The sequence below is a fragment of the Chiloscyllium punctatum genome, chromosome 32 (assembly GCF_047496795.1).
Source record: "Chiloscyllium punctatum isolate Juve2018m chromosome 32, sChiPun1.3, whole genome shotgun sequence".
Taxonomy (NCBI): domain Eukaryota; kingdom Metazoa; phylum Chordata; class Chondrichthyes; order Orectolobiformes; family Hemiscylliidae; genus Chiloscyllium; species Chiloscyllium punctatum.
Genome location: NC_092770.1, coordinates 17,467,864 through 17,480,124, shown reverse-complemented (window position 1 = coordinate 17,480,124; position 12,261 = coordinate 17,467,864). Strand labels below are relative to the sequence as shown.

At 46.2% G+C, this 12,261-nt stretch overlaps 1 protein-coding gene across 1 annotated transcript in view; it reads right to left on the bottom strand.

Moving 5' to 3' along the window:
• Positions 1 to 12,261, bottom strand: part of LOC140457934 (tetraspanin-9-like) — a 201,496-nt gene that overhangs the window by 153,198 nt on the left and 36,037 nt on the right. The window contains exon 3 of the mRNA XM_072551777.1: positions 9,882 to 9,937. The gene's annotated coding sequence lies outside the window, so the exon portion shown is untranslated. The remainder of the gene's footprint in view (positions 1 to 9,881; positions 9,938 to 12,261) is intronic.

Below are 12,261 nucleotides of genomic sequence, written 5' to 3'. Positions count from 1 at the left end.
AAGTTGTTGAACTCAAGGGAGAGAGATGTGCTATCAGAAGTTGGCCTCGCTTGGATATGGCTGTTCCCAATAAGCTTTTGGTCAAGGGGGACTTCCAGGATATTGATGAAGGAACCGGGAACACAGAGAGGACGCTGCATCATTTTCTTGTTAGAGATAGTCAAGTCCTGTCTCACACTGCTGTTGGCTGTCGAGCCAAGTCTGATTGCTATTCAAGTCTTGCTTCTATGCATGAGTCACTGAAAGCTAGTAAGCAGGTACAGCAAGTAAGCGAGAGAGCTACTGGAATGCTATCCTTTATTATGACAGCAACTGAACATAAAAAGTTCTACATGGCAATGGTGAGTCTATATCTTATACACTGCATGCAGTTTTGGTCTCCTTATGTAAGGAAGGGTGTTAATGCTTTGGAGATGGCTCCGAGGTGGGTAACTCTGAAGATGGACGAGGGAGATCCAGTAGATGTAGTGTACCTGGACTTTCAGAAAGCTTTTGATAAAGTCCCACACAGGAGGTTAGTGAGTAAAATTAGGGCACATGGTATTGGGGGGAAAATACTAGATTGGATTGAAAATTGGTTGGCTGATAGGAAAGAAAGGGTAGTGATAAACGGCTCCATTTCAGAATGGCAGGCAGTGACCAGTGGGGTACCGCAGGGATCCGTGCTGGGACCGCAGCTTTTTACAATATATGTTAATGATATAGAAGATGGTATCAGCAATAACATTAGCAAATTTGCTGATGATACAAAGCTGGGTGGCAGGGTGAAATGTGATGAGGATGTTAGGAGATTACAGGGTGACCTGGACAAGTTAGGTGAGTGGGCAGATTCATGGCAGATGCAGTTTAATGTGGATAAATGTATGGTTATCCACTTTGGTGGCAAGAACAGGAAAGCAGATTACTACCTCATTGGAATCAATTTAGGTAAAGGGGCAGTACAGAGAGATCTGGGTGTTCTTGTACACCAGTCAATGAAGGCAAGCATGCAGGTACAGCAGGTAGTGAAGAAGGCTAATAGCATGCTGCCCTTCATAACAAGAGGAATTGAGTATAGAAGCAAAGAGGTGCTTCTGCAGCTGTACAGGGCCCTGGTGAAACCACACCTGGAGTACTGTGTGCAGTTCTGGTCTCCAAATTTGAGGAAAGACATTCTGGCTATTGAGGGAGTGCAGTGTTGGTTCACGCGGTCAATTCCTGGAATGGCGGGATTACCTTACACTGAAAGACTGAAGCGACTGAGCTTGTATACCCTCGAGTTTAGAAGACTGAGAGGGGATCTGATTAAGACATAGAAGATTATGAAAGGATTGGACACTCTGGCAGCAGGAAACATGTTTCCGCTGATGGGTGAGTGCCGAACCAGATGACACAGCTTAAAAATACGGGGTAGACCATTTAGGACAGAGATGAGGAGAAACTTCTTCACCCAGAGAGTGGTGGCTGTGTGGAATGCTCTGCCCCAGAGGGCAGTGGAGGCCCAGTCTCTGGATTCATTTAAGAAAGAGTTGGATAGAGCTCTCAAGGATAGTGGAATCAAGGGTTATGGAGATAAGGCAGGAAGTGGATACTGATTAGGAATGATCAGCCATGATCATATTGAATGGCGGTGCAGGCTTGAAAGGCTGAATGGCCTACTCCTGCACCTATTGTCTGTTGTCTAGATTGATACCTGGAGTGAGCAAGTGAGTCATGAGGAAATGTTGGACAGACTGGGCCTGTTTCCATTGGAGTTTCGAAGAGTGAGGTGTGAATTGATTGAACTGTATTAGAATCTGATTTGGAGATGCCGGTGTTGGACTGGGATGTACAAAGTTAAAAATCACACAACGCCAGGTTATAGTTCAACAGGTTTAACTGGAAGCACTAGCTTTCGGAGTGCCATCTGGCGGTGGACACAACCACCTGATGAAGGAGCAGCGTTCCGAAAGTTAGTGCTTCCAATTAAACCTGTTGGACTATAACCTGGTGTTGTGTGATTTTTTAACTTTTTAAGAATCTGAACTATTTTTGAACTATGGCTTTTATTTTCTCTCAGATGTTTGGTGTGACTTTGCAACTTTCTGCCTCAGAATGACATGGGATCATTACATACTTTTAAGACGGAGGTGGTTAAGATTCTTATTAGGGAAGAAAACACAAGCGCATCAGCCATGATGGCATTGAACAGCAGTGCAGATTGGAGGGGCCGAATGGCACACTTCAGTTCCTACTACAGACGTTTGAGTATTTAAACATTGAGGGATGCCCCATTGGCATAAGAATCTGCTCACTGTCATAAAACAGGCATTCGAGCTGGACGGAGCAACTCATGATGGTTGGGCCTCAGACACTACCCTGAGGAACTCCTGCAGAGATATCCTGGAGCTGAAATGACTGACCTCCAACGACCACGACCATTTTCCCATTTGCTATGGAGGTGTTTCACTCTGGTGTGGGATTGTTTTTTTAAAAATGAAGCTCTGTTGCCAGACATTTTCCTGCTCCCACAGTCAGGTTAGTGCCTGAGGAGCACTTAACGTGCCTTCCCCAAAAGGTGAGGTAAATAAGGGCACTCCCACCCCTAGCTGTGGCAGGGAAGACACCACCTGTAATTTGCTGTTTTGTTCCAGCACGCAGATCAGATTTCAATTTATTCTCATTTTTATGGGGCTGCCCAGCCCTTCAATGCTCCACAAAAACTATAAATCTCATCGTGAAACAAAGAGCTCTCAGAATCTTTGGCACACCGCATTGGAAGTTTTCCTTCCCTCAGGGCCTAGATTTGGAACCGGGTGGGGGAAGGAAATTAAAAGGTGTGTCTCTACAGCAGCTGTCCCAGTCAGACAGAGGTGATTTATTTTGAGATTTTTTTTCCAAAATCTCATCAGACTGCCTCAGGGCTCAGCGTTAACCACAACAATTGTCGTCACCTGTCAAGAAAAAAAAAAGGCATCGACATATTCTCTTCCAAACTTGTGCAATCCCGTGCTTCAGAGAAGCTGGAGAGACGCTGGGGAGGAACAGCCAGCTTTGTTAAACGCATCACACGGGGAGACCCTGGCAACTACTGATCCCTGATGCCTCAGTGGAGGAAGTTGGCCGATTTCCCAAAAATGAATAGCAGCTCTGCGAGGAATGAAGAGAAGTCACCGGACCCAAAAGATTAGCTCTGATTTCCCTCCATAGATGCTGCCAGACCTGCTGAGATTTTCCCAGCCATTTCTGTGGCTGTTTGCAAGGGGCACTGCTGATGACTGGAGTGAGTGGTCTGAAGCATCGTCCTCCTGTACCATTGTGAAAATGGTCAATCGCAGCCGAGGAGATTGGATTAGATTAGATTACCTACAGGACGGAAACAGGCCATTTGGCCCAACAAGTCCAAACCAACCCTCCGAAGAGTAACCCACCCAGACCCATTCCCCTACCCTATGTTTACCCCTGACTAGTACACCTAACACTATGGGCAATTTAGCATGATCAATCCACCCTAACCTACACATCTTTGGATTGTGGGAGGAAACCAGAGGAAATCCATGCAGACACGGGGGAGAACGTGCAAACTCCACACAGACATTCACCCAAATTGGCAATCAAACCCAGGTCCCTGGCGCTGTGAGGTAGCAGTGCTAGCCACTGTGTCGCCCTACATTAGAGAGGCCAAGTGTGAAGGTCAAACATTGATTACAGATACAAGTTCTGGGAGGGCACAGGGCTGCTATTGAAGGAATGGGACAGCTGTTACGGGGGCAACAAGGTGTTGCCTTGATTGTGAGGGCTGGAGAAGGTTTGCTGTACACTCAAAGAGTTGTGGACATTCTTCCACTGCAATATCCCCCACCCACCATGTACTGACAGAGATGGGTGTAATGCATGTCACTTGGGTCCTAAGCATTGAAGAAATCAACTCCTAATGCACTGAACATGAATTTGTACCAATTAGCCAGTCTCAACAAGGCCACACTGTCTCCACACAAAGAAGGTCCAGGGAACACGATGTACACCGAGTATACGTCTAAACCCTGGACAAATAAGAACACAACAAGGTGGCTGCGACATCTTTCTCATCATTTCACAAATATCCAGTGCCTCATCTTCAACTGTCTCTGATAGCACTTTGCCCTCTGTCTCAGTTTTGTTAACTTGCAGAGAGGGATAAGTGTCCATCGGTAAGTACACTCCATGCAGCTCCATGGCACAGTTGTTAATGAAGGAGAAAGTGAGGACTGCAGATGCTGGAGATCAGAGTTGACAGTGTGGTGCAGGAAAAGGACAGCAGGTCAGGCAGCATCCGAGCAGCAGGAGAATTGGGCATAAGCCCTTCATCCGGAATGAGGGCGCACTCCTGATGAAGGGCTTATGCCCAAAACGTTGATTCTCCTGCTCTTCGGATGCTGCTTGACCTGCTGTGCTTTTCCAACACCACATTCTCGACACAGTCGTTAATGAGGACCCACACTAAAGACAGAACATTCATCTCTGTAGTCCATGCACTTGCCTTGTAGATGAGGCATCAGGTATACTTAATTCGAATGGGGAATCAGTCCTTATTTAAATGTTTAAGCCATGATTCAATCATCCTGAGGGAAGCCGACAATAGATAGTCATTTGCTATGACACAACTTGCTGAAAAAAAAATTTTGTTGAAGCTTTCGATCCTTCACTCATCAGGGCAAATTTACACGAAGTAAAATACCAATGAAAAGCAAACAACTTTTTCATTCTGCATAAATGCGTTAATCGGTTGGTGGGTGGACTATGATTGGCAGAGCCATTGCCATGGAGAGTGCACCATTTGATGGTGTCTCATAGAATCCCTACAGAGTGGAAGCAGGCCATTCGACCCATCAAGTCTGCGCAGGCCCTCTGAAGAGCATCTCACCCTGACCCAACCCCCTACCCATAAACCTGCATTTCCCATGGCCAATCCACCTAACTTACACATGCCTGGACATAATTGCAAGATGTAGCATGGCCAATCCACCTAACCTGCACGTCTTTGGACTGTGGGAGGCAACTGGAGCACCCGGAGGAAACCCACGCAGACACGGGGAGATTGTGCAAACACCGCACAGTAGCCAAGTGTGGGTCCCTGGCAGCTGTGAAAAACACTGAGCTGGCAACTAACTGCCAAGCTTTGTTTAAATTTAAACCAGACAGTTTGACCAGAGTCCAATCCTTTGAAAATGTGGTACCCAAAATTAGATGCAGTGCTTCAATTGGAATTGAATTGGTGTCTTATAAAAATGTAACGTGTCTTTCTTGCCCCTGCAATCTGTGCCCTTGGAAATAAAGCCATGAATGCGGCATCTTTTCTCAATTGCTCTCTCAGCTTGTCCTGTTACCTTCAGTTACTGATGCACACATCCATTTCGGACTCTCCACTCTCTTTCGAACTGTACACTCACTCTACCTTATCTCTCAACACTCTTCCTACCAAAATGAATCCTGTCTCACTTAGAGTCATAGACATGTACAGCATGGAAACAGACCCTTCGGTCCAACTCGTCCGTGCCGACCAGATTTCTTAACCTAATCTAGTCCCATCTGCCAGCACTTGGCCCACATCCTTTTAAACCCTTCCTATTCATATACCCATCCAGGTGCCTTTTAAATGCTGTAATTGTACCAGCTTCCCCGACTTCCTCTAGCAGCTCATTCCATAAACACACCACCCTCTGCATGAAAGAGTTGCCCCTTAGGCCCCTTTTATATCTTTCCCCTCTCACCCTAAACCTATGCCCTCTAGTTTTGGACTCCTACACTTTGCCTATTTACCCTATCCATGCCCCTCATGATTTTATAAACCTTTATACGGTCACCCCTCAGCCTCTGATGCTCCGGGAAAACAGCCCCAGCCTGTTCATCCTCTCCCTATAGCTCAAATTCTCCAACCCTGGCAACATCCTTTTAAATCCTTTCTGAACCCTTCCAAGTTTCACAACGTCCTTCCAATAGGAAGGAGAGCAGAATTGCACTTGGGCTGCGTTGAACTTGCAGAACGTCACTGTCCATCTTCCTTTATTCTGAAGCGCAACGGTTCAGTCTGGTTTTATTGTCTCTCAGGCAAGCTCATATCCACACAATCACTGCCATCAGCATTAACTTTGTGAACAGCGTTTGACTGAACATTAGGAATGGTTAAATCTGTGGTCAGTGATCAGTCTGGGCTTTGGCAGTGGATGAGGGAGCAAGCAGATGACTCAAAAAAAGAAAAGACAAACATCCTTTGAAGCAACAGAAGGGGAACACCAGAGACAGGACTTGCCCCATTTTTTTTCCCACATGAATAAAATGAGAAACAGCCGGGAAGGAAGTGGTGGCAGAAGGTAGTGATTAGCCCTCAAATGCTGCAAAGAAATGGCCAGAGTTAGTTTAAGAATAGGAGAAAATGCAGGAGTCAGGAACAGACACATTGGACCTGTATCTCTGGATGTGCCCGATTATTCAGAGAGACCGAGTTGCTTTTCCATTGCCGCCTGGAGTTACGAATAGTGACGGCAGAGGTTCCGATTTCTATCCATCGGATGTGTGATCTGGAGTCTCTGCAGCTGTTGCCATCTGATGGGTTTTGGAAGGATTCAAAAGTTGAGGGCTTTGTATTCAAAGTAAATAAATAGGGGTGGCACAGTGGCTCAGTGGTTAGCACTGTTGCCTCACAGCACCAGGGACCTGGATTCGGTCCCAGCCTTGGGTGTTTGCGCAGAGTTTGCATATTCTGCCCAAGTCTGTGTGGGTGTGCTCCATTTTCCTCCCTCCATCCAAAGACCTGCAGGTCAGGTGAATTGGTCTTGCTAAATTGCCCGTAGTGCGTTAGGTGCTTAGTCAGTGGTAAATATAGGGTAAGGGAATGGGTTGGGGTGGGTTGCTCTTTGGAGTGTTGGTGTGGACTTGTTGGGCTGGTTTCCACACTGTAGGGAATCTAATACAAGATTACTCAGCCCATTAGGCTGTGTTGTGCATGCTACTTTGAGCCCTGGAGTGTAGCTTTAGAGCTTCAGATTGAGAGGCAGAAATGTGAATTCACCGCATCACAAGGCACAGTTTCCTATATTGCTGGACTTCTCATAACAAGAACCTCATGGATCGGTCTAAAAACAGAAAATGATGGAAAAACTCAGCAGGTCAGGCAGCATCTGCGGAGAGGGAAGCAGAGTTAACTTTTCAAGTCAGCGACACTTCCTCAGTACTTGGAAAAAGTTAAAGATGTGACCAGTTTCAAGCAAGTCCAGGAACATCGGGGGGGGGGGGGGGGGTTGTGGGTGGGCGCGAGGGGTGCGCAGAGAAAACACACAAAAAGATAAATGATCTATTGGGTGGAACTCACAGGAGATCAGGTGACACAATGACAGAAAACAAAAAGAGATGTTAATAGGAGAATTAAAGAAGGAAAACATGGATTGGGAGCTGGTTAACGGGAAAACCAAGACAAAATTTGCAACTCAAATAGTGGGGAGTGGTTAAAGTCTGAAATTGTTAAATTCAACATTGAGCTCAGATGGCTGAAAAGTGACAATGTGAAAGGTGAGCTGCTGTTCCTTTACCTTGGATCTAAGTATGAGGCTGAGATTAGAGAGTGGGAATGGGACAAGACATTAATAACACAAGCTACTGGAAGCTCGGGGGGGGGGGGGGGGGCCTAAAATCTAAACCCAAGCACATTTGATTTCCCCAAGGTCAAGGGGGATTGTGTTTGGAGCAGTTAACAGATTACATTAAACTGAGACAAGTGCACGTAATCACTGGTTCATCACAAACAGGGTATCACACAGCAACCACTCACCGTTCCATTGCCGAAAACACACATAACTGAGGACACAAGTACCACAATGCCCCCTCCCATTCCTCTTATCGCATGGAATCTCTCCGCGTTAATGCAAGTTGCAAATGCTTCCCTTTTACCTCTTTATTTCTCACTGTCCAAAGCCCCAGACACTCCTAGCAACTGAAACAGCCATTTATTTGTACTTCACTGTAATTAGTATCAGGCGTTTACTGGTCACGATGTAGTCAGCTACAATGGGGAGACCACCAAATGAAGACTGGGATTGGAGAAGACCTCTGCTCAATCCACACCCACAGTCACAGACTTCTAGAGGCTTGTTGTGAAGTTCTCACCCATGCCTTCCCTCTGACCTTGCCATCTTCAAACTCTTGCATTGCTCCAGAGATGCTCCAGGAGCAATCCATCATCTTTCAATAAGAAAGATTACTGCCGTCTGGCAATTTCAGACCTTAATCTCTACAACTAAAGGTGTTTATTGTCTGGGCGACTGATGACCCAAAATTGTTAAGTTTCTCCATTTTGCACCTTCTTGAGATCAATGCCCATCTTCTGCAATCCCTTTAGCCCCAAGGACTATATCTAATTCCTTCATGAGATCCTCAAGCCTGCTCCACCATTCGATAAGATCACAGCTGATCTGAGTGTAACCTCAACACTTTTACTCCTCACAACCTTCAACACCTTTGTTAGTCAAGACCCCAAAGAGCTACAAAAGCAGAAATTGCTCTCAGCAGGTCTGGCAGCATTTGAGGAGAGAAATCTGAGTTAACATTTTGGGTCTGGTAACCTCTCCTCAGAACTGAGGATGTATAGGTCTACATAATATTAAATATTCAAGGACCCTGCCTCTACTGCTCTCTGGGGAAGACAGTTCCACAGATACTCAACATTCCGAAAACTTTTCTCTTCACCTCTGCCTTCAATGGAAGAGTCTTATTTTTCCATTGCATCTCCACACTCCCATCTCTCCCACAAGTGGAAATATCCTTTCAATGTCCAATTTGTCAATTACTCTCAGGATCTTGTATGTTACACTTATCAAAATAATGGGAGGTATATAAACTGACATTTAATAACTCATGATGGGATAGGAGGTACAAACACTTCCTTTCTGTCTGTGCAATACAAACAGAAGTTCATCTAAGTTCTCTCTGTAGAAAGAAAGTACATGGTTTAACTAAAAATCTGTAGAGAACACCCCACGCAGCCATGCTAAATATTTGCACTCTCACCTGTTATGGTGTACGGCTATCCATGACCTCTTCCAAACAGCTACTGCTAACATTAAGTTAGAATCATACAGTACAGCCCAGCATGTCTATACCGTCAAAAATATACTACTTCCCACACTAATCCCAGTTTCCTGCAAAAGATTCAAAGTTGAAGTTCTTCTTTGTCTCACACCAATGTACTGGAGAATGGGGTGTTTATGCAAAGGCAGTTATTAAACAGAACACAGAACACTACAGGCCCTTCGGACCTTGATGTTGTGACAACCTTTTATACTATTCTAAGATCAAACTAACCGACATACTCTTCATTGTACTATCATCCATGTGCCTCTCCAAGAGTTACTTAAGTATCTGACTCTACTACCACCACTGGCATTGCATTCCACGCACCCAACACTCTCTGAGTAAAGAACCTACCTCTGAGATCTCTCCAAAACTTCCTCAAATCATCTTAAAATTACGCCCCCTCATGATAGCCATTTCCACCCTGGGAAAAAGTCTCTGACCATTCACTCTATCTATGCCTCCCATCATCTTGTACACCTCTATCAAGTCACCTCTCATCCTTCTTCACTCTAAAGTGAAAAGCCTTAGTTCCCTCAACCTTTCTTCATAAGACCTGCCCTCCAGACCAGGCAGCATCCTGGTAAACCTCATCTGCACTCTCTCTACAGCTACCAATGTTAATATGACAATCCGAAAAATAAAGCAGATCTTCGATCGCAAAAACATGACTTAATTTTTGATGGAGTTTGGTTTGAGCCAAATACAACAGATGCACAACAGTGGGAGAACTGAAACCTTCTGAAGTTGCAAAAAATTGGTTGTCACAGCAATTTACGTCCTGGACATTAAAACTAAAATCCAATCATGTAAATTCTTACCAGGTCAAAGTCGATTTTGAAACATGCACACAGACTTGTTACGACCAGCTCGGTTTCTGAAATAAATGAAGGACTGCTCAGTAAATTTGATTTAAACATTTTAATATTAATAGAACATCAAGAGGTTCGCAATTAAAAAACTAAAATAGATGGCACGCTTGTGTAGCTCCTTTCATCTAAAATTGAAGCTTTGCAAACTTTTATGTCAGCACTTAGTCTCTCCTTTAATTTTCTATTCCCAGACTCTGCAATAGAATGTCAAATGGCCTCAGATATCGTGCGCCATTTGCTTTTATCAATTCTTGTACAGTGATCCGCAGGAGCAGGGATTACACTTCAGAAACATTCGACACACTGCATGTTTGAGACACTGAGAAAACAGGTTTGAAAAATGGAGGGCAAAAGGGCAAATGGATGCATAGCTGGGAAGAGCAGAAGTAGCCCAGTGTTCAGTGATGCAAACCATCAATCTGTATGCCTAGTGTTATAAAAGCCAGTAGGTACAGTACCTGTCACTGACAAAAAATGTGGTGCTGGAAAAGCACAGCCTGTCAGGCAGCATCCCAGGAGCAGGAGAGTCGACGTTTCGAGGTTCAGCAATGCCTGATGAAGAGTTTGTGCTCGAAGCATCAACTCTCTTGCTCCTCGGATGCTGCCTGGGCTTTTCCAACACCATATGTTTTGACTCTGATCTCCAGCATCTGCAGTCCTCACTTCCTCCACAGAACCCATCACTGTCCTGACAGTACAAAAATAAGCCAGCCGTTGCAAATTCACCAAAAGCCCTACATCAAACTCCACACAGTAACAAGGGACTCAGAGACAGTGGGTTGCTGTGTCACCACAGTCTTACCAGACCACAGAGGCTGCTCTCTCATTAGACAGAAGCAATTGATGGTGATTTAACCTGAGGGCCACCAGACCTCAGGTGAGGGAACAGGTTGAGTAGGAGAGTCCTTCATGGTAACCTCAAACTGGGGACGGGAACTGAATCCACACTGCTCAGCAAACCAACCATCCAGCCAACTGAGCTAAACTGAACCTGCAAAAGTGGGTATCTTTTTTTAAAAAACTGAAATTAAATGCAACTTTGTTCCCAGTGATGTATGTATGTATTCTATCCCGAGCAAGACCCACCTGATTCCGCAGCCACACTGGCACCAACCCCACCTTTTCCTCTGCTACATCGATGACTGTATCGGCGCTACCTCGTGCTCCCACGAGGAGGGTGAACAGTTCATCCACTTTACTAACACCTTCCACCCCGACCTCAAATTGACCTGGACCGTCTCAGACTCCTCCCTCCCCTTCCTAGACCTCTCCATTTCTATCTCGGGCGACCGACTCAACAGACATTTACTATAAACCGACCGACTCCCACAGCTACCTAGATTACACCTCCTCCCACCCCGCGCCCTGTAAAAACACCATCCCATATTCCCAATTCCTTCACCTCAGCCGCATCTGCTCCCAGGAGGACCAATTCCAATACCGAACAACCCAGATGGCCTCCTTCTTCAAAGACCGCAATTTCCCCTCAGACGTGGTTGATGATGCTCTCCACCGCATCTCCTCCACTTCCTGCTCCTCCGCCCTTGAACCTCGCCCCTCCAATCGCCACCAGGACAGAATCCCACTGGTCCTCACCTTCCACCCCACCAACCTCCAGATACATTGTATCATCCTTCGTCACTTCCACCACCTCCAAACAGACCCCACCACCAAGGATATATTTCCCTCCCCTCCCCTATCAGTCTTCCGGAAAGGCCACTCCCTCCGCGAGTCCTTCTTCAGGTCCACACCCCCCACCAACCCAACCTCCATTCCCGGCACCTTCCTCTGCAACAGCAAGAAATGCAAAACTTGCGCCCACACCTCCCCGCTCACTTCCCTCCAAGGCCCCAAGGGATCCTTCCATATCCTTCACAAATTCACCTGCACCTCACACACATAATTTACTGCATCCACTGCACCCGATGTAGCCTCCTCTACATTGCGAGTCAGGCCGCCTACTTGCAGAACGTTTCAGAGAACACCTCTGGGACACCCGGACCAACCAACCCAACTGCCCCGTGGCTGAACACTTTAACTCCCCGTCCCACTCCGCCAAGGACATGCAGGTCCTTGGTCTCCTCCATTGCCATGGCAACACGACGCCTGGAGGAAGAGCGCCTCATCTTCCGCCTAGGAACCCTCCAACCACAAGGGATGAATGCAAATTTCTCCAGCTTCCTCATTTCCCCTCCCCCCACCTTATCTCAGTCCCAACCCTCGGACTCAGCACTGCCTTCTTGACCTGCAATCTTCTTCCTGACCTCTCCGCCCCCACCCCCTCTCCGGCCTATCACCTCACCTTAACCTCCTTCCACCTATCGCATTC